Source organism: Bactrocera tryoni, chromosome 4 (genome assembly GCF_016617805.1).
Source record: "Bactrocera tryoni isolate S06 chromosome 4, CSIRO_BtryS06_freeze2, whole genome shotgun sequence".
In the NCBI taxonomy this organism is placed as follows: domain Eukaryota; kingdom Metazoa; phylum Arthropoda; class Insecta; order Diptera; family Tephritidae; genus Bactrocera; species Bactrocera tryoni.
The window spans coordinates 16,250,345-16,271,901 of NC_052502.1; the positions used below are offsets into that span (position 1 = coordinate 16,250,345).

At 37.3% G+C, this 21,557-nt stretch overlaps 1 protein-coding gene and 1 long non-coding RNA gene across 4 annotated transcripts in view; one reads left to right on the plus strand and one right to left on the minus strand.

The window, feature by feature from the left end:
- LOC120775337 (platelet binding protein GspB) overlaps window positions 1-21,557 on the plus strand; it is a 376,877-nt gene that overhangs the window by 88,922 nt on the left and 266,398 nt on the right. For 2 of the 3 annotated variants that reach the window (XM_040105480.1, XM_040105482.1), the window contains exon 1: window positions 17,423-18,134. The exons of the other annotated variant lie outside the window; for it this stretch is intronic. The gene's annotated coding sequence lies outside the window, so the exon portion shown is untranslated. Of the gene's footprint in view, window positions 1-17,422; window positions 18,135-21,557 lie in introns of those variants that run through there. 3 annotated transcript variants of the gene reach the window in all.
- LOC120775339 lies at window positions 10,597-11,019 on the minus strand. Its single transcript, XR_005705319.1, has 3 exons — window positions 10,949-11,019; window positions 10,832-10,889; window positions 10,597-10,737 (listed from the first exon to the last, which is right to left on the minus strand). It is a non-coding gene; the product is annotated as an uncharacterized LOC120775339 (long non-coding RNA).

Sequence of the window (21,557 nt, forward strand, 5' to 3'; positions counted from 1 at the left end):
GCCGCTCACGCTGCCCTGCCGCGCGTTGTGTTTTGTCTGCCGTTGCTGCTGTTAGATTTGTTGAGTGGATAAAATATAGGCGAATGTCACTCGGACTCGGTGGCTTTGTGGCGGTTCGACTGCGCGCGCGCATTGCACAATTTCGTATATTGGAATTAGCTGGAAAATTTATGGCAGGTCATGGAGAAAGTTACTAGATTGAAACATGCAAGCTTCGACTTGTCGAGTTGTCTTCTTTTGTATTTGGCTGTAACTGAAATCTCTTTTACCGTCCGTGAAATCAATTTACTGCTTTACTACTACAACAACTACCACTATTATTGCCGCTATTATTCGTTCTGCCTGTGTGTTTATTTTTGTGTGTGTGAGAGAGTATTTATTTGCTTCTTTCTTTCCTTGGAATGCATAAAATTGGCTTATAATGCTCGGGAAAATGTTGGTAATTTCTGATTTAGGATAAAAGTGATATTATATATTAATGTAAATATTTATGTTGAAATCACTGACTGATGCTGGTGAAATGAGAATTTATGGCTCCAATAGAAAATCAATAACAACAAAATTGGCACACTTTGCTTACTTTTGTGAGAGACTCCGTGTTTAGTATAAGACATTCCCATGGTTTTAGGTGAAGATGTAAGGTATGGTTGAGAAAATGAAGGGAACGTTGTGAGGTTAGTGCATTTTATTAATCTGTTTCTAAATAAATCTCTTAATGATGAAGAAGATATCAAAATAATCGGAATTAAATGAATAATGCTTTTTCCTTATTTGTTGTAGTTTAAAAAGCACAAAATTAAAAATTTTTCAATGTTCTCATTTCAATGTTAAACATTTTTTAAGGAACTAAAAGTTCCATATTTGAATATGAAGCAGAAAATTACTCGAGAATTGACTGCAGTTCACTTTATATACAATTACTTGCTTAATTTTTGAAGAGTTCTTTCAATATGATTATGTATTGTCATATGACAATCTATCACAAACTCATTAATTTCAATTAGCAAGTAAAGCGAAAAGTCTAATGGTGTGACATCACACGATCTTGGTGACCAATCGACCGGCCTAAAACCTGAAACTTTGTTCTCACCGACGTGTTCTTTCAATAAATCCATTATTGATGCGCTGTGTGGGAAGTGGCGCCGTCTGGTTTAAACTAATTACAGTCGAGACTGCGGGCTCCAATTTCAAGCATTAAATAGTCGGTTATGATGGCACGATAATGGTCACCACTGACGGTTACGTTCCGGTATCATTTCTCAAGAAATATAAACTTATGATTCCACCGGCCCACAAACCTCACCAAATCGTTGTTTTTTCTGAACGAAATGGTAGCTCTTGCATCTCTACAGGTGGCTATTCGTCCCAATTGTTTCAATTTTGCTAGTTTATATACCCATTGAACCAGAAATGGTCCCTATCGCAGAACAAAATTTGGTTCGAAAACTTCGGATCTTCTTGGAACTTTTCAAGAGCCCATAGATGGAAACGATGTCACTAGAGAATGTCGAGCGAATTCAGTTCTTGCAAAAACTGTGTTTTGGATGCTTTCATTTCAAGATCTCGACATAAAATGAGCCAAGTCGTTCCATACGTCAGGCCGAGTTGCTGCGAACGGCGCTGAATCGATTCTCCACGGTCTTCATGTACACTCTCAGCTACGGCTAATATACATATTTTCTTCACTGCGTGCTGGGCGTGGTATATTCGGTGCAATATTATCCAGCAGTGAATGCTGGGTCTCAAGATGCGCGATGGTGTTGCGAATAGTACGCTCAACAGGCCGACTATGTTGACCATAAGTAGACCGAAGCGCGCGAACACATTCCTTATAGAACGTGAATTTTCATAATAAAGTTGAAAGATTTGTAAACGTTGTTCAGGTCAAAGTTTTCCCATGATGAAATGCCAAACAATACTAAACAAAAGTAACATGATAGCTTGATACGATTCACGCGAAAAATGAATCTGTACTTGAAACACCCGTTATATATTTGATCAGCATGACAAGCTAAGTTATTTATCCATGCCTGTCTGTCCGTCTGTTTGTACACGTGTTTGCTCCACAGTTTTTGAGATATCGACCTGAAATTTTGCAGATGTTCTTCTGTAACCAAGAAGTTGCTGAACTATGGCATGTAGTTTCCATATAAACTGACCGATTCAACATTAATCCTTCTAAAGAAAATTTTTTTATTCGACAAGTCACGAAATTCAGACTACGCATTATTGAGGAACTCATCCCTTAAGATATTTATAATATATTTTTCTCGCCTTTGCACTTCGTGGAATCGATAAATATTTTGATATCAAAAACTATTCAGCCTTTGATGAATAGCAACCCGCTCAGCTTCTATTGATACTTATTGACGACTCTGCTCGAACCAAAGGTTTGTTGCGACTCTCAAAATTTCTATCCGGTATTAGACTCCAACACTGACCTCAACCTGTTGTCCAATGGACTCAAATCGGCACTTCCGGTCGACCACTCAGTTACAGCTTTGAAACCAGGAAAATTGCTTTTATGCCATTATTGAATGGGTTTTGCCTTGCGTGTGCTGGCGCAAAAGCTTGCTGGGAGATCCGATGCTCTTCATCGATGAGAGTATTACTTAACTGCTTTAACACATTTTCGAAAACATCTTGCTGATACAATTTTGCCACAGTGTACTTTTTCACTGACTTCCGAGCGGTTAAAGCAGGTGAATAGTGACCACATTGAACCTTGAAAAAAAATGTTTGCGTCTTTTCAACTTTTTGCGTAGATTTTGCCGTTATGTTTTAAAATGTGTTTTCTTCCGTAAGGACACTTCTATCGCGGCCAGCATGCCACTGAAGAAGTCGCTTGCATCGTACGTTTTGAACGCGTTGTCAGTAATCATGTCAAAAAAGTCTTGATATTGATCTATATCGACCAGATCCATTTCACTTGACAACAGTTTTAGTTTTTTCTGCGAATTTTTCTTCGCTAAAGCTTGTAACAGTATTTATGGCAAGTCTAAGTCTAGTGTTAATATTCAGCGAAATCAGAGTCTAATAAACTCTAGTCAATATACATACTGTCACAATATTTTCCTTTTTTAATTTCATTTTTACAAATTTTTTTAAAGCTCCTTTAGTATTAACTGCACACAACCTTGAATATCTACCAAAATTTTAACTACCACACACTTAACGCTTCGATATACGAGTTTTATGTGGCATTTTACGACTGTGAACTAGAAAAAAATAGGAACTTGCAACCAAGTGCGGCACTAAATTGACGAACCCTATTTATTTGAGATGTGTTTGCTTGCTGGTTTGGTACGTGTAAGTAAGCTTCTACACAAATTTCGTTTGCGCGCAGCACTTGACCTCACCTTAAACAAGTCAAAAATGTCTACAACGCTTACAACAACAGCAATGTGCGTCATGAAGTTACAAATATCTGTATATTGGGAAGTCTCTCAATCGTGTTTACGTATTACGTTTTCGGTTAAGGGCCCTTTGTTGCATGCAGCAAACGGCCATCAACCTAAATGAAGACATAATTTGACATAAGTGACGTCAAAGTTCAACGTAAAGACCATTCAAAGCTAAGTGCATTTAAATTAACCAACAGACAAGACTTAGACGCAACGCGACGCGACGCGCACCGGACTACAGTCAAATTCGACGCGCTGATGAGCTGAAGTGCGCAAATAGTAAAAAATGAGCAAAAACAACATATGCAGTGTATTGCTGTTGTTGTTGCTGGTGGAAAAATGTTCGACACACCCACTAAACCAAAAAAAATAAAAAATCGAAGACGTTGAGCGGACAGGCAGCTGTAAATGAAAAAGTGGCAGATGAGTGCCTTAACACTTCGACGCGCTGAACTTGCCACATTTCGTGCGCACGGTCCGTTGCAATATTTCTGCAGTCCGATTTTTTTTACTTACCGCTTATTGCTTTTGCGCCGTGGCACAACTCATGCCACCAAACATATTTACTTATATTGAATGCCACAACAATGGGTGTCAATCCATACGCGCGCGCCAAGGCATCATAATAAAATGTTGCCGGTATGCGCTGTATGCTGCATCATCTATGCTACATAAAAAAACGCATTGCTGCTTGACGCGCTCGGTTATCTGTCAAATATGCGATTAATCTCAATCAAAAATGTCGACAACAGTGATGAGCTCGGTGCGCATGCGCGTCGCGCGCACACTTGTCCAGCGCACGCCTGCACCTTTTCTGCTAGTTTTACTCGCGCTATTGTTGTTGTCATCATCAGCGCAACATTCAGCGCGATGCACGAGGTCCAACCGCGGGCAGCACATGCGCATCAACGTCAACACTCGCATTGATTATGCGATGGACAACAAGTTTTGCGCGGCCGTTGATGAAGTTGCACACACACATACTTTGCGTTTGATATGACGAATTGCTCCAGCGCATTGCTATGGCAAATCAAAGGCAGCCCCCGCACAGCCGCGCTCGCTCTTATTGGCTAGCATTGTGCCGGCTTGCCTTGCTTCACTGCCATTTGTGGCACTTGCGGCGGCACTTGTGGCATGCAGCTAGCCAGCACTTTTGCCGTATGCCATAATTGAGATATGAACTCGGCAATTTTTCATTGCGTTCTACGCGCGCGCGCATTCTTACACTTCAAACGCAGTCCGCGCGCACTTATTGTGAAACCCCAAGCGCAGCTAAAGCAAAGTCACTGCAAGTCAATGAAGTCGCCATGCGGCTAGTCAAGCATCAAACTCACTTCATAAGCGTTGTTGGTTTTGTTGTTGCGTTGCCAACAATTCGATCATTTGCGCGTAAAAGTCGACAAATGAAGTAAATAGATCGAACAGCGCGCGCATGCACATATAGATAGTTGCAACAAATGGCTTCGATGCGCTTGCAACGCCGTACGCAAAGATGTGTGAGAAAGCAACGCACGCGCGCACTAAGACTGCCTACCTTCTGAGCTAGTGGCTGCCTGTAACGTTGCACTCTCTAAGTATGTAACCGGTTGGTTGTCGCTCGAGATGACTAGCCACTAAGTCCATTCATTCAGCCAGCAATGCCGTGCAACACCAGCACACATGCGCGCGCATCTTAAAATAACTTAATTGTCACTCAATTACTCAGTTTTCAGCTAAAAGCATTCACTTCTTTGGCTTAACGTCAAACGCCGACCGACCGACCGCGCGCCGCAAAGTGTGGCTGAAAACAACGCAACGGTGTTAACTGCTGCCGCATCTAACATATGACTTATTTAGCTTTGGTGTATACTCGGTTTTTGCTTTTGTTATAGTTTTAACCATAACAACACTTTAACACTTGCTTATGCTGCGTTTTAGTTTTTTCTTTGAGATTTCCTTTTTTCTTTATCGCGTTTCATTTATCTTTGCTACGCTGCGCGCGTGAATAATTGTCTGGAGCGGAGTGTAGAATTTTGATTCCCCATCATCTTGGTTTAAATGGAAATTGATGAGGTGCGACAGTTTTTGACTCAAGGGTAAGGGGCGTGCACATTGCGGGCTCTTAAGATATGTTGAAGGAAAGCATAAACAAAATATTTCTATTCTTATAAATCACAGCTACCCGAATATTCTATTCGGATATAAAATAATGTATATCAGAAAAGTATTTTTTTTTCGCTTAAATTATTTTATTTCTAATTGTTTACTATTTTAAAAATATTTTTTTATTTTTTTAAAATAATACAAATGAAATGGCAACTCCCTCAAAAATATTTTTTCATGTTAATATAAAATTTTTTCAGTTTTTTTTATGTTGCTCTACCTCCAAATTAAAGGTCTTATGATACAAAGTGAAAATTCTTATTTCAATAATGTTTGTTAACTATTTTCCATACTTGGCAACCCTTATTTCAGCAAAATATTCTCTTATCATCATACTGAAACTTAAGTTTTCTTCTTTCCTTTAATATAACTAGATATAACTGGCTGTCGCAATTAAAAAATAAAAAACTTCAATATGTGGCAACTCTGCAAATATATTTCCATAGTAATTTGCACAGATTTTAGTTAATTAAAAAAAAAAACTTTAAAAAATAATTTCACATGTAAATATTTTATTAGTGTTTTCTATGTCTTGGCAACCATAACAGAAAATAAATACTTTGGCAACCCTAATCTAAACTTTTTATGTAGCAAGTTGTGGTAATTGTTCTAATTTTCCATGAAATAATATTATTAATATTTTCTAAGTCTTGGCAACCCTAACAAAACATAATTATTTTGGCAACCATAATCTAAACTTTTTACGTGGCAACGTATGGTAACTGTTCCAGTTCAACTTGAGATTTTCTAATCAAGTTTAAGAAAATATTTAGTGGCATCTCTAAGCTTTTTTTAATATGTTGATATATCCCATATTTCAAAAGAGTTTCTCTGCACCAAAAAACATTATCGTGAAAACAATTTGCAACTTTTTTTATTGCCAAAATAATAACTAAAAGATTGTAGTAGAAACTCACAAAAAGGCGTTATAAAAAATACTGAATATAGCTGGCAACCCTGGCTACAAAATTTCGATATTTTATTTCGTTTACAGTTTTTAGAAATGAGTTAGGTCTCTTGCAGATTGGTAACTTACAGACAAATTTAATTTTAAAGCATATGGCAACCCTAAGCTGGTAACCCTATTAACAATTTTTTTAATTTTTTCTCGTTTCTACATTTTAGGAATGTTGTAGAGCTCTTTGTAATTGGTAACATAGTTTCAGAATTTGTTTCAAAGCATATGGCAACCCGGGCTTCATAATCCTATTTGTAAATTTCCTTATTTCTTTTCTCTTTTCTAGTTTTTAATAATATTTTAGGTTTCTTGCTGCTTAATACCATATTTGCAAACTTAAATATAAAGTATATGGCAACCCTGGCGTAGTAACCCTATTTACAAATTTCCTAACTTTTTCTTATTTCTGGTTTTTTGAAGTAGATTTCTTGCTGATTAATAACATATTTTCAAACTTGACTTTAAATCATATAGCAACCCTGGTAACAGTAGTTACAAAATTTCAAATTTCTCTCTCATTTTCAGTTTTTAAAAATGCGTTAGGTCTCTTGCCGATCAATAACATACCGACAAACTTAATTCTAAAGCATGTAGCAACCCAGGTGTGGTAACCCTATTAACAAAATTTCTAATTTTGTCCTCTACGTCTCTACATTTTTTCTCATTTATAGTTTTCAGGAATATTTTAGATCTCTTGGCGATTGGTAATATAGTATCAGAATTAACTTTAAAACATATGGCAACCCTGAGCTACTAACCAATTTACACATTTTCTAATTTATACTCATTTCTATTTCCTACGAATATTTTAAGTTTCTTGCAGATTATAATATATTTTCAAATTTAAATATAAAACATATGGCAACCCTGGCCCGGTAACTCTAGTTACAACATTTAAAATTTTTTTCATATTTCCGGTTTTTAGAAATGTTTTACGTCCTTTATTGATTGATAACATGCTATCAGACTCAATATTAAAACATGTGGCAACCCTGGCCTGATAACCCGATTTATAAAATTTATCTTTTTTCAGTTTTCCAGTTTTTAAGAATCTGTTAGTTATCTTGCTGATGATAACATTTGTACCATCAGACTTAGTTTTAGAATATGTGGCAACACCGATTAAAATTTTTTGTATAATAATTTGTTTGGAATATTTTTTTATAAATATTTACCTTTTATAAGATTTATAACTGTGGAAATAAAATTTTTATAAATGTCCTTTTATGTATAATTAGCTATTATATTTGTTCTCGTAACGGTTATTAAAAGTTTTGAAAGCTATATAGAATTAGCAATCTAGTTTAGTTAACAAAATATTTAGAGTGAACAGAGAGCTAGACCAAAAAATAATTAATATTTTTCAGAGTTTTTCAAATAGAAATATGTACAACCCAACCTAGCTTACTTTAATCAACTTTAAATTGTCCAAAATTTTCGCAATCGGCAACCAGAACGTCGTCAAGGACATCAAAATCAAAATTCGCGATAAACAAAATATGATTTATCGACGCCGCCGCCGCGCACTAACAGCGCACCGCAGCTCAAACAGCAGCCCGCTTTGCCATCGAAATGCACCCAAAACGGTAGAAGACAGCGTCGGTAGCTGTTTGTAATAATTTTTCGCGCTGCGTTCGGCCGCTGACAGCAATAACAGCTGAGACGAATAAATACTCATAAGTCGCTTGTGCATCATATGCTCCTTGCCTGCATGTGTGTTTGTGAGTGTGTGTGTGTTGTTTTGCATTTGGCCACCTCAGGTGCCATCGCCGCTGTAGAGTGTCACAACACCAAGCGCTCACCGACATTCAACAACAACCATAGATCATCGTTTCTTATCGCGCGTCGCGCCATCTATACACACATCTACGTGACCGCAGCATGAGCTCATCGCCTGCCTGCTTGTCCGATTGGCTACCTGCCTGGCTGCTGGTTGTCTGGGCTTAGCGGCGCTGATGCTGACGCTGGCGACAGTGGACAAGTCGGTCTGCCCAACAGTCATTCGCGCCCCAGCGCTGACCTGCCACATCGCGAAGTAAAGTCTGATTTCACTTCGCCTGAATTTGTTTATTTTTCCAAATATATGTACGAGTATAAGTATGTATGTACATGCAAGTGAAACACTTTGTTTATTTGCCTGCATCGTTGCAAGGGTTATCAGCTGCTGAGTGCAATCTGCCTTCGAGAAGCGAATTTTTGTTGAGATTTTGTTCGTTCTGTTATTCATGGGCTTTCTTAAGTAATTGCTAAATTGTTTACAAACAATGTATTTTTAGAAATGTACTATATATGTATGTATATATGTGTATGTGTGATTATTAAAAGTGTACAATAGATATGAGGGGGTCAGTATATAGTCGCTCTGTTTGAAAATTTGTATAGACAAACGTAGCCTCGTAACGTTGTCTTTAAATTATTGGAGTTTCTAACTTGCCTTCAGTTTGCTGGGACCAAACCGACCTCTTGTTATTTTTTTACAAGGTCAGTAAGATCTTTAGTCAAGTTCTGGCATAGTTAAACCATCGGAAAGAGTATTATAGAGTATTTGGTCCTTCTTGAACCCCGATTGAGTAATCACCGCTTTTTCTGAAATCTTTCAGGACCCAAATTCATGAACTCGTGGTGCGGATCTTCTGAAATGCCGTTCTGCATTTTCTTGAAATCTTCCACAAAATCAACTCATTCGTAAATCTATATTACGGTGTCTTGAAAAAGTAAAATCTGACCTTAAATCTTTCGTAGCCAAATGCTTCCTGGTGAATCGTTCCGAGACACATTTCTTTCTAAAAAGTCGAATAAGACTTTTTCAGTTGAACTTCTTTAATGATGAGTCCAAGCGAAGCCAGGTCCTTCTCCACTTGGTCCTTCCAACGGAGTGGAGGTCTACCCCCAGCGGGTACTGCGTCGCATACTTTCCGAGCTGGATGTTTTCGTCCATTCAGAGGGCATGACCTAGCCAATGTAGCCGCTGTCTTTTAGTTCGCTGAACTATGTCAATGTCGTCGTATATCTCATACAGCTCATCGTTCCATCGACTGCGGTATTCGCCGTTGTCAATGCCCAAAAGACCATAAATCTTTCGCAGAATCTTTTCCTTAAAAACTCGAAACATCGACTCGTTAGCTGTTGTCATCGCCCCATGCCTCTGCACCATATGTGGACTTATAGAGTTTGGTTCTTTCAAGAGAGGACTTCACTTCTCAATTGCTTACTCAGTTGGAAGTAGCACCTGTTGGGAAGAGTTATTCTACGTTGGATTTTGAGGCTAACGTTGTTGTTGGCGTTAATGCTGGTTCCAAGATAGACGAAATTATCTACGATTTCGAAGTTATGACAGTCAACAGTGAGGTGGGAGCCAAGTGGCGAGTGCCACGACTGTTTGTTTGATGACAGGAGATATTTCGTCTTGTCTTCGTTCACTACCAGGAGGATGGAGTCATGTGTAGAAGGTCACGCAAGTGATAAAATTTCTCTGATTGCCATTCACTTGAGTATAGCCAGAAGCGATTATTCTACATGTGCCTCAAACAGCTCACTACTTCTGGTCTTAGATCAAGTATCCTCTGTGTTGCCAAAGAACATACGTTTGAAAGCAAGCTAACGTAAGAAGGCGAACCATCCCTACCCAGAGAGAACTGGGTTTAGGACCTGCTTCGTAAAAAACGCGCCCAATGAAAATAAAAATACAGCCTCGGAAGAGAAGCCCTCCTCGTCAGTTGAACAATGGTTCTAAATATGCTCATGAAAGATCTCGCAGTTGGTAAAATTTCCGATACTCTACAAGGCCCAAACATTTTAGGAAGTTTAGTTAACGTTACTTTGGTCTCCGTGGTATTTGTCTGCTGATCAGCCTATAAAAATCCTATATAATACTAAGTTGACGGTCGGAAGCATAATCTCTTAAAATTAGAATTCGGTTTGCCAGGTTAAGATATGAAAGAGCAACTATTTGCTTATTAGAAACCGTCTCGGAACCGAACTCCTAATTTTGGGAGTCCAAAATCAGATTCATTATTAGAGAGTGAACGAAACACATTGAAGGATGTAGTTGAAACTCCTCATATAACCGATTGCTAAGGCTGATTTCCGCTGACAAAAATATTTGTTTGATATTCTGATGAAATCTAAAGCTATTCGACTTAGTTTAAGGTGGTGCTTGACTTTATGTTTTGGGAAAGTAAGTCCACTGATTAAACTGGCTCAACCGTCTCCATAAGGCTGTCACACAGAAACCTGGAAATAACGAGATACTTCAATACAATACTTTAAAAAGCAAACGCATTGTTCGGTTGGAACTCTAACAAAAGCGAAAGGCTCGCGAAATTACCTCTGGTATTTATTATCAAATAGGCCTTCGGAAGCTTTAGGATTCGTCAACTTAAATACTGAAATTTCTCATATTAATAATTTATAAAATGGTTACATTATCACATTATGGACTTACAGCTTTTGAGCAACTCTTCCGAAACATTTTACAAAATTCACTAAGCAAAACGTCTTCACGCTTGTAATCTCGCAGAGCTTTTGAAAAAGCTCTATTTGTTATACATGTTGCCACACAGAGCTGCTGGCAGCAGACGCATTTATCTGTGACATTGCACTTAGAAACTAGAACGAAATGAAAATAAAAGCGAATGTCAAGTTCAAAAAAGCTTACAGCTTGTCTCGATGAAAAGCAAAAACAACGAAAGCAGTGCACTATTTATTTTTAGTATGCAACCGAGTGCGCCAACAAATACGAACACTCATGCGAATGCAAAATAAATAGAGCAGTGAGATGCGCGCGCGTTACAACACGCATTCGTGCGCGCGCTCATTCGGCCAACACACACGCTCGCAGAGAGCCGAGTACGACATTACAACGCGCTGAAGGGTAGCAAAGCGCAGTTGGTGATGTGGGGGTGGAACCGCGCCAACTGCTGCCGCTGCTTCGTGCGATGCTACAGTTGCCGCGCGCGATCGGTGCGTTGCTAATGCGCTTTCGAACGGCGTTCGCTCAACTGCACGACTTTATTGCAGTGATCGTGCGGTGTTCGACGCGAGCGCGCTAAAAACTAAAAACAATAATTAAAAAGCTCACAGCGAAAAAAGCATAACAAATGCGCGGCGACAGCCACTTACTGGTACATTATGCATTGCTTTAGAGCGCGTTCTGGCATACAGATCTCAGCGCTGTGCGTTGTGCGGGCGCACTATTGTTGGCGTATATATGTAATAGCGCGCGCGCTTATGTAAGCACACACAGGCGTGCAATACCGTGTGTGCGCTCCCTCTCATTCGCCTTGTCTGTTCCGCCTTTCACTTCAGTGGCTGCTGTTGAGGGAGCGAGTGCTCACTGTCGCGCCATTCGCTTTGCTTGTTGGCGTAACTTTTGCGTAAGTGATCGTGATTAGCTGCAGCATTGGCAACGAAAACAATGCCAACAACAAACATTATTTATTGCAGACGCTGCCGCTGTGTGCGCATGTGTGTTTTGTAGGCGGCGCGCACCAAACACTCGCATGTAGCGACGCTCACTTTCGTCCGCTGCTCTCGCCGACAGTTAGCGCATGTCGCTGGCGCTGTGTGGCGACTGCATGCGTCGCCTCAGAACAACGCTCGACCTTGACAATGAAAATTGCTACGCGCTGTTGTTATTGTTGCTGCTATTGTATAGCGATATTTTCGCTTTTTATTTGTGACTTGCATTCGAGCGATTTTGCGATACGAGTTGCTGCGGCTACAGTGCTGTTTGTGCCGGTGTGTTGGTGTGCGGTTTCCTATACATTTTATTATTCGCAATTTTATGGTGTTTCTCAATTTAATTTTATGCCGTGTGGTAGGTGTTATTGTGTTGCAAATACCTTTTTTATTTTCACATTATTTTTTTTTTGTTTTGTGGCTCTTTTATGTTTTGTGGCATTTTTTTGCTGGTGTTGTTGCCGTCGTTGTTGGCAAAGTGTTTCGCGTAGTTTCGCAATTGTCGAGTGAAATTATTTTCGCTTTTCATTTTCACACACAAACCCACATCTAATTACATGTATTCAGTTGGACTGTAGCTAAATAAGTAAAATACAGTAAATTTTTCCCTTTTACCAAAAAATTTTTTTCACCAAACTCAATTTCGTTTTTAATTATTCCGGCCTTTATTTAGTCAGTAAATCAATTTTCCATATTCTAGCTCAAAATTTGCATAAGCTAATAGTTTATTGTGCAATATTATGTGTGAATAGTTTGCACGTTTATAATCTTGGCTGAGTAGGTGTTTCTTATGTGGGTGTGCGCATTAGGGTTGTTCCGAAATAGCCTTAATTATGGAAAAGGCCTTCATTGATAATTGTTTGTCAGGAGCGTGTGATTTTTATTGGTAATATTTGAACAGGGTCGTTTACGACGAGCCACGCTCTGGACGGCTGTTAAGATTAACTGATGATCAACATGTCAATAAAATAAAGGAATTGGTGCTTGAGAAGCGACGGTTAACAGTCAGAAATTTTACTGGCATCGTTGGAATATTGGAAGAATCAGTTGAAACTATTTTGAAAAATTATTTCGGCCTAAGAAAAGTGAAAGCACGATTGCTTCCAAAATTATTAAATTTTTTCGAAAACCATTGTCGCGTTAACGTCTGTGAAACAATGCTTTTCGACTATCATGAAATGTATTATTACTGGAGATGAGTCTTGGTTCTATGCTTGCGATCTGGAAATAGACGATCAATCGTCCGAATATCGTGGCAAAGATGAGCCGAAGCCGAAAAAACATGTCAAGGCAGGTCAAAAATCGAAGTTGTGTTGAATGTTTACTGGAAGAATCATATGGGATTTAAAAGTTTGTTATACAGGTACTTCTCAGTGTATAATGGAAATATCTAGATAATCTGACAAACCAAATTTTGACATTAGTTATATAGGATTTCATTTGTCCAATTTTCACACCTAACATGAACTCTTAACCACCATCCAAATTGTGAAATTTAATGCTTACGTTTCAAATATTCAGCGAGTTAAAGCACTGTTAGTAATGTTTATTGATTGGTAGATTGATAAACGAAGAATGCACCACGACCTTAGGTCTAATGTGCCCTCTACTAAACCACAAAGACTCACCTTAGTCCCAGCATATTGATACAGTCCAATATTCTGCGGGATGCTAGCGAAGCGATGTGATCGCTATTTGGAGACATGGATCCAAGGGCCTTTAACCTGCGTATGCAGACCGCTGTGCGGTCAGTTAGCAGATGTTCTGGTGTTTCAAGCTCCCTGTCGCAGAACCGAAAATTTACACAAGAAGCTAGGCCCATCACGAAATGCTTCTTCAGCTTGCAGTGGCCTGTGTAAAATGCGACCAGTATTCTGAGTTTATCCTAAGGGAGGATCATTGCATATTTAAAGCTGCTGAAGTTATACGTCCCCATTAGCAACATGGCATGCCGTATGCCATGTAGTTGTTGCCAATGCCACTCTCTGCCTACTTGTTCTTCCTTTCGGAGCAGCTTATTTATGGTATGTGGACCCACTCCAGTGAAGGGTTCAGGTCCTACCATGTTAGTGGATGCTGCGGAGCAGGCTCATCAGTCAGTTCATTACCGGCTATACCTTTGTGATCGGGCACCCAGATGAGGGTTACTTGGTTACGTTCCGCTAGGCTCGTTCTCTACACTCCTGCATCAGTTGCGATTTCATCTTATAGGAGGAGACTGCTTTAAGTGCCGCCTGATTATCGCTAAGTATGATTATACGTTCGTTGCGATAGTTGCGTTGGAGGTTTATATCTACTGCAAAGACTATCTATGGCAAAGACGTCTGCTTGAAAAATGTTCGGAAAACTTCGCATAGGTATGGAGAGTTTGTTGCGTGGTCTCCCTACACCGATTCCCTCCGACGTTTTCGAGCCGTCAGTGTACCACTTGATCGTACTATCCCTAAGCAGTAGCTCGAGAATGGAATAATTCCATTCAGCTTTGCTACCAAGGGTAACCTTGAACTTCTTGGTGAAGGGCCAATGATGTAGTATAGATTACTTACCTCTGCCACACCCTTCTACTGGCATTTGTAGCAGTGTGTGCTTGGCTACATGATCTATCACTAGATGAAGCGATGACTTCAAGCGCTGCCGTCGGACTAGTGCGCATTGCACCCGACATTCAGATTTATGCAAATTTGAGATCCAGGCCAACATACGTAATTATTGTTCGCACGATCATTGTGTACCACCACCTAACGATCCTTGGCTTGCAGCCCGATTGCACACCATTAGCGCTTTAGTCGCCTCGACCAAGGTCAGGTCAACATGCTGCTTCTGAGTTTACCAATTTTCACAGTGTATGAAGTAGTGATAGAACGGCTTCTTCCCGTCAAGCTTGGCTAGCTTTAGTGGTTTGTATTATATGTGAATTTAGCCGTTCAGAGGGGATATCACGCTCACTTTTAAACAAGTTTTAGCCAAATTTACAAATTTTAGCGATCTTTTATACCAAAGAGGCAATGGCAACCTCCCTTAGTTGCCAAGAAACATACGTACTTAGTTTCATCAAGATATTTCAGTTCTTACTCAAGCTACCGCTTGCATGGATAAAAGACATAGTCAACCAGATTTCTTCTGTCTCGTCATCTTAAATATATCGATTAGTTTTAGGTGTTATAAGCAACCGTTAGATGAACAGAACTATTATAATGTTTACTGCAGCATGTTGCGAGTGTATAATAAGGACGTCCCTAATATACATTATTCAACCTTTTGCGGCTCTGTATGAAATTTTGATTTTATTAGAAGCTTATGACAAGAAGAAAATAATCCATAATCTCAAAGATTATCATTCTACGAGAACTTCAAGAATGATTACAGTCGAGAGGATATACACTTCAGAGCCCCATTGATACCCAGAATGAATTACTTACAAAATAATTTCACATCAATTCGTATTTTTAATGCAGGCGAAGGCATTTTCATGACAGCCAGAGTTGCCAACTTGGTAATGTTTATATAGGGATATGAGGCCTCAGCGATTTTCTGAGATATTTAAGCTCAGGTGCTAGTGTTAGCATTGAATCCAAGTTTAACCGCTAGAAAAGAAACCAGCGTTTAGTTGATACAACATGTAAAAAAGCAAAATAAAATAAAAATAAATAAATAAAAAAAAATTAAAATAAAAAAAATTTTAATTAAATAAAAAGTAAAAAAAAATTAAAAAGAAATAAAACGAAATTCTAAATAAAAGTAAAAAAAAACATTCAATCAAATTAAATTCAACAATTTCTAATGATTTTTTTTTTCTTTTGTTTGACAAGCAAAACTTTCGCTAACAAAGGGAATTTCTAGCTATTTGTTGGTTTCATTATTTTCTTGTACGCTGGCAAAAGCTCAAAAAACGTGCGAGCAAAATATAAGGTCTTTCTTATATGCCTTTATAGATAAGGTATACCTTTCTCTAATCGACATTCGGCCAAGGCTAAGATCAAGCAAAAGTACATTCTCAAAAAACAGTTACTCAATACTTCATCAAATTGAGTTAAGCGCTTCATGCCTTGCGACCGCTCAGTTGAACGTGCATATGTTGATGTGCGTAAATGCACTCAAATAAAGCAATTTCACAGCGAAACTGATAAAGCAGCAGCTAGCAATAAACGAAACAGCCGTAACCAATATAACCGAGTGCTGCCTTGCACCCGCCTGCACGCGCGCTCGTCTGTGCTTGTGAGCGCCCACAAACGCCGATCACTTTTTCGCTTTTCAAAGATTTGCTATTTTAGTTATATATTTTACTTTCACACTTTTCTGTGCTTATTTACACACATCCTTTTTATATTCTAACGATCTGGTGTGCAGCGGCTAACCGCATCGTTTAGTTTGCATAACGCGCTCGTCTTGACGCGCTACTGCTTGTATGTGTATGGTTTGTGGTGGAACCAGCGCTGCACGAGATGCGTCAGTAAATGTTTGGCAGCCAAACTAACCGCGCGCACGCCAAACATTGCTCGCGGCATCGGCGATCAACTAACTAATGCTTGCTTGCCAAAAATTTGCATTGACTCTCAGCGCTCTCCAGAGCGCGCCGCAAGTGATGCCATCGCGCACATACGAAATGCATGCAAATTCTTGAACTTGTATCGGTGAGCGAGAAATGTCACAAAACATAAACATACACATACATATACAAGCGCGCGCGGCTGCCAAGGCATAGCATTCGTGTACGGCCGCTAAGCACCGGACGGACAGTTGCAACCATTAATCGGTCGTTGAACGACGTGGCGTATACGTAACGTCAGTGCGCGTATTTCCTAGCGGAACAGCTGCAGCCACTTGTGTGTTTTATGTCCTGTGTGCATTGAACTCGCCCAGCTCCAACGCCCGCCAGCGCATATAGTCGGCGAAACTGGCGCGCTCAAGTGTTCGCGAATTGCATGCGCATATTTTTGCGCTAGCTACTGCTGGGTACCTTAGAATCGTCACTTTTACCCACACCGCCCGCTAGCAGTTGACCTTGAAAGCGCCGCATGCACGCGCGTCACTATCGCCGCATTTCTACTCTGTACAACCGTCACACGCGCGCTGCAGCTAGGGGCGGTTCGCGCTAACGCTTAGGCACGTTTTTGGGTGAGCGCGCACAGCGCCGTTGTTGTTGTGTTGAAAAAATCAAAACGAAAATTCGCTAAAACTCAATATTACGTGGCTATAAAAAATAGTCGTAAGTTAACACGAAATTAAATTGAGTATTGAAAATAATTAGAGCAGCAATAATAATAATCGTAAGAATTGTGTAAACAGCAATTATCTAATGCATAGAGTTGTGCTTGAAACCGCTGAATAATAGTGCAAGAAATTCGTAGAAATTCACGAAAACGCGAAGCGCCTCGCTAGCAAACGTGCGAATATGCGAAATTCCTGTGCGACCCCATTGCGAAAAAAGCCCATATTTTCCGTGCAAACGCGTTCGCGGCGTCGTTGCAACGCTGCCGTGTCAGCCGCTGGGCTGGCGTAATTGCCGGCGTCGTCACGTCGTTGCGCTCGCCTATGCGCGTCCGTGTGAATAGCGCAAATTGTTTGCGTATTACTGCCGTAACTATTTTTATTGTTGCTACTGTTGTTGCTGTTGCTGTTGCTGTTCGAATGCAACTGTGGCTGTGACACCAACGCCTGCCCACCTCTGCCTCAACGTTTTTTTTGTTTGTGTCACCCACTGCCACCCGTTCCGCGCGCCCATCTTGACGCTGCGTTCGCGTCACACAGTTCTCGTCGTTTGGATGCCTGCGTCTGCGGCGCGTCGCCTGCTGTCGCGCCACTGCCTTGCCAAACCAGTACTATGCCACTAGTTGGCTGCAGCGCGTATGCACTATTCCCACAAAACGATTCAAAGTGAACGCACGAAAAAAATTCGAAGAAGCGCAAATTAAACAAGTGCAAAAATATTAGAATTTCGAAAGTAAAAGTTGTGTGCATATGCGTGCGCGTGGCAAGCGTTCTACGTTGCTAATCGTTTGACTGTTTTTCCTCGATCTCAGCGATCTGCGACACGCATCGTTGCACGAAGTTGACGGTTAGTCGTGTTTTGCTGTACATTTGAGCAGTTAACTTAGTTCCAGTATACGCACGATCTTGTGTGGGTGTGTGTTGCGTGTTTGTTGGTGTTGCCTGCTGCATTTGCAACAAGGGTGAGTTGAGCTACTTATTTACAAATTTTATTTTTTATTTCGAGCGAAAAATCTATTTCCGTATTTGGCTGTAAGCTGCAATGATTTACTTTCGCTTTTATTTTTATTTTTATTTTTTTTATTTCTATTTTTTCTATTTATTTTGTATACCTTTTTTTTACTAATTGATCATGCAATATTGTCATGATCAGGCGGCAAAAGACACATATGATTCAAGCGCTAAAAAATAAATTATTTTTAATAGCTCTTGTACCAATCACCAATTGATTTTAGGTCTCATTAATCACTGCATTGGTTTTCAAGAGCTGTCTATTTAAGCAGATCACCGATGATAGCGGTCTTTGCCTATAATTTAAAGCTATTGATCATGCCTTTACTATTTAGACAGCTATTTTAAGCACAAATTTGCAAGAAGTTAGACTTTCTAATGAAAGCAGCTTGCCACGGCTACAATTCATACTGGTTGGTAGCGAACGCTGAGCTTATATCTTACCATTCTTAAGTATAAATATAATTTTAGAAAATTTTTTTTCTCATATTTTTTCAGTATTAACGATGAAAAACAACATATTTTTTTTTAAATATTTTTGGTAAATTTATCAGTAAGCGATTATAATGGTAAATCATTATCTTTAATAATATAACATAAAATAAGCTTCGATTTAGAGACGTTGGTGTTGACTAAATTCTATATTCAGTATCAGTTATAAGCGAAATTAGTTACTCATACGCCTATTACCCCCTTCACAACTAACATTATTATTATGACCTGAACAAGGTATATTGTTGACCACGCAGTTTGTAAAGTTCACAAGGTAACATCGAAAGCCTAATAATATATGATATATATACTATATATGTATATTTACATTATCTCAGCGTGACAAGTCGAGTCATGTCCGCATATACTATATAGGCTGACTAGCCCCTCAGTTTTTGAGCTATCGATCTGAGATTTTACGCACGTCTTTTTCTTTCAATTAAGCTGCTTATTGCACGGAACCGCTGATATTGCACCACTATAGCTTACAGCTGTCATACAAACTGCACGATCGGAATCAAGTGCTTATACGGAAAACCTTCTGATTTTACGAGATATCTTCATGAAATTTGGTACAAATTATTTGCCAAAGAAGCAAAACTTTTCAGTAAAGAAATGGTTCACTTTTTTATTTCAATTACAGCTTCGGAGCAACTATATTCAACGTTTTTTCTTGTTTTTCAATAAATTTTCTTCCGAAAAAATCAAAAAATTAAAATTTTTTTAATATGGGACCAGCGAAATTATTTTAATTACAAATTTATATTATAGCTTTTAGTATATGAAAGCATAGAAATTAAATTAAATTAATTAATTATGTAAAATTTAAATTTAATTAATTAAATTTATTCGAAACAATAATTTCGAAGACATAATTCAGTTAAATGAATTTAATATTCTTAAGTGTCACATTATAAAATTAAACAGCTTAAGACCCTTTAAATATCACTCATACGCACTGACATCCTTTCATAATTACTACGTGTATAAGCAACTTTGTTGAGTTTTTTGGCACCAATTGCCTTAGCGCATAGACCATTTATTTGAAAAAAAGCGTTTAAATATTGTCTTGAAAAAAATACAAAGAGGAAAGAAATATGAGAGCAAATAACTTCATTATATTAAACTAATTAATTAAGTCGACTAAGCTGAGAAACATTTTTTAAACGCGTAAAACTAGCAAATATGTATATCTTTCCATATCATTATTAATAAGAAAAAATGTGAGTTAAGTGATTTTATAAAAAAATATAATTTATTAATTAAAATAATATAAATACAACCAAAAATTAAAAAAAATATTATATTAAATAATAATAAAACATTATAATTTTTATTAATTAAATTAAAATTATTTTTAATCATATTTTTAATTATATTATGTTTTTAGTTAAAGAAAAATAAAATAACGAATAAATCAAATATAATTAATAAGTTAAATAAAAATGAAAACAAAAATAATTTCTTAAATTAAAAAAATCTATTTTTAATTTTTTTTTGATTTTAGAATTATTTTTTTTTTATTATATTTTATTAAATTTTTATTATAATTTCTCTTTTTTAATTGCATTGTAATTTTATTGTGAAATTAATGCAAAATATTTCTATTGGTGCTCTCTGTTCTTTATTACATCTCTGCTACTCACAGGCTATTTGAAAATGATGATATAAATTATTAAAAAGAAAAATTCGTATACAACTGCACTGACGGCGCACTGTCTATAAAATATTTTTATCGCCTGCTTGCCCACGTTATTTTGCTTTCTTTTGTATTCAGATTTTTTCAAATTCCTCTTATGTTTCTTTATGCGTTTGCTGGTGTTCAAATGCGGCGCGTGCAATCGTAATTTGTTTTTAATTTGATTTTGCTAATATTTTTCTTTTTTTTTAATTTTTTAGACTCTTGTAGTTATTTATTATAATTATTGCTATAAATTGTTTACAATTTATTTAATTTTTTTGGTGTAGTTGCAAGTTTTTTTTTAATTTTTGTTTTAAATTTAAATTTTTTTTAGTTTTTGATTATGATTTTACAATGTGTTTTTTTTAATTACTGTTATAAATTTTGTACTATTTTTAATTTTTTTATATTAAAGTTGTGCAATTTTTCTGTTAATTTTTTACTAATTGCAGTTGTAATTTTTTCTAATTTTCCTTTTTATTTTTTTAAAGTTTTTTATTATGATTTTTTTTTTTTAATTACGGCTATAAATTGCTTACAATTTTTAAATTTATTTATTACAGTTTTTATTAAGTTGTGTTATTTTTCTTTTAAATCTTTAACTATTTTTTTTTGATTTTTTTAATTGTTTTTATTATGATTTTACAAAGTTTTTTTGTTATTGCTATAAGTAGTTTACTATTTTTTGAATACATTTTTAATTCTAATTTTTTTTTAATTTTTCTTTAAAATTTTTTATTTTTTTATTATAATTTTAGAACTTGTTTTTGGTTCTTTACAATTTCTTTTTAATAATTTTTTTAATTTACAATTTTTCATGTGTTTATTATAATTTTAGAACTCTGTTTTTTTGTTTTTTACAAGTTTTTTTAATATTTTAATTTAAATTTTTTATAGTTATGTAAAAACGTTACTATGCAGAAATCAGTTAAAAACGAAATTACATAGATTTTTTTTTATTATTGCTATAAATTATTTATGTTTTTTTAATTTTTTTTTGTTGTAGGTGTACAATTTTTATTTTTAATATTTCTTTTAAATTTTAAGTTTTTTTTAATTTTTTTATTATGATTCATTTTTTTAAATTTTCTTCAAATAATTTGTATGCAACATTGTTTTCTGCTACACTCACCACAAGCGACGCTAATGACAAGCTATTTATTTCACAGAGATGAAAAAGTCATGAATGTTGAGTTATATG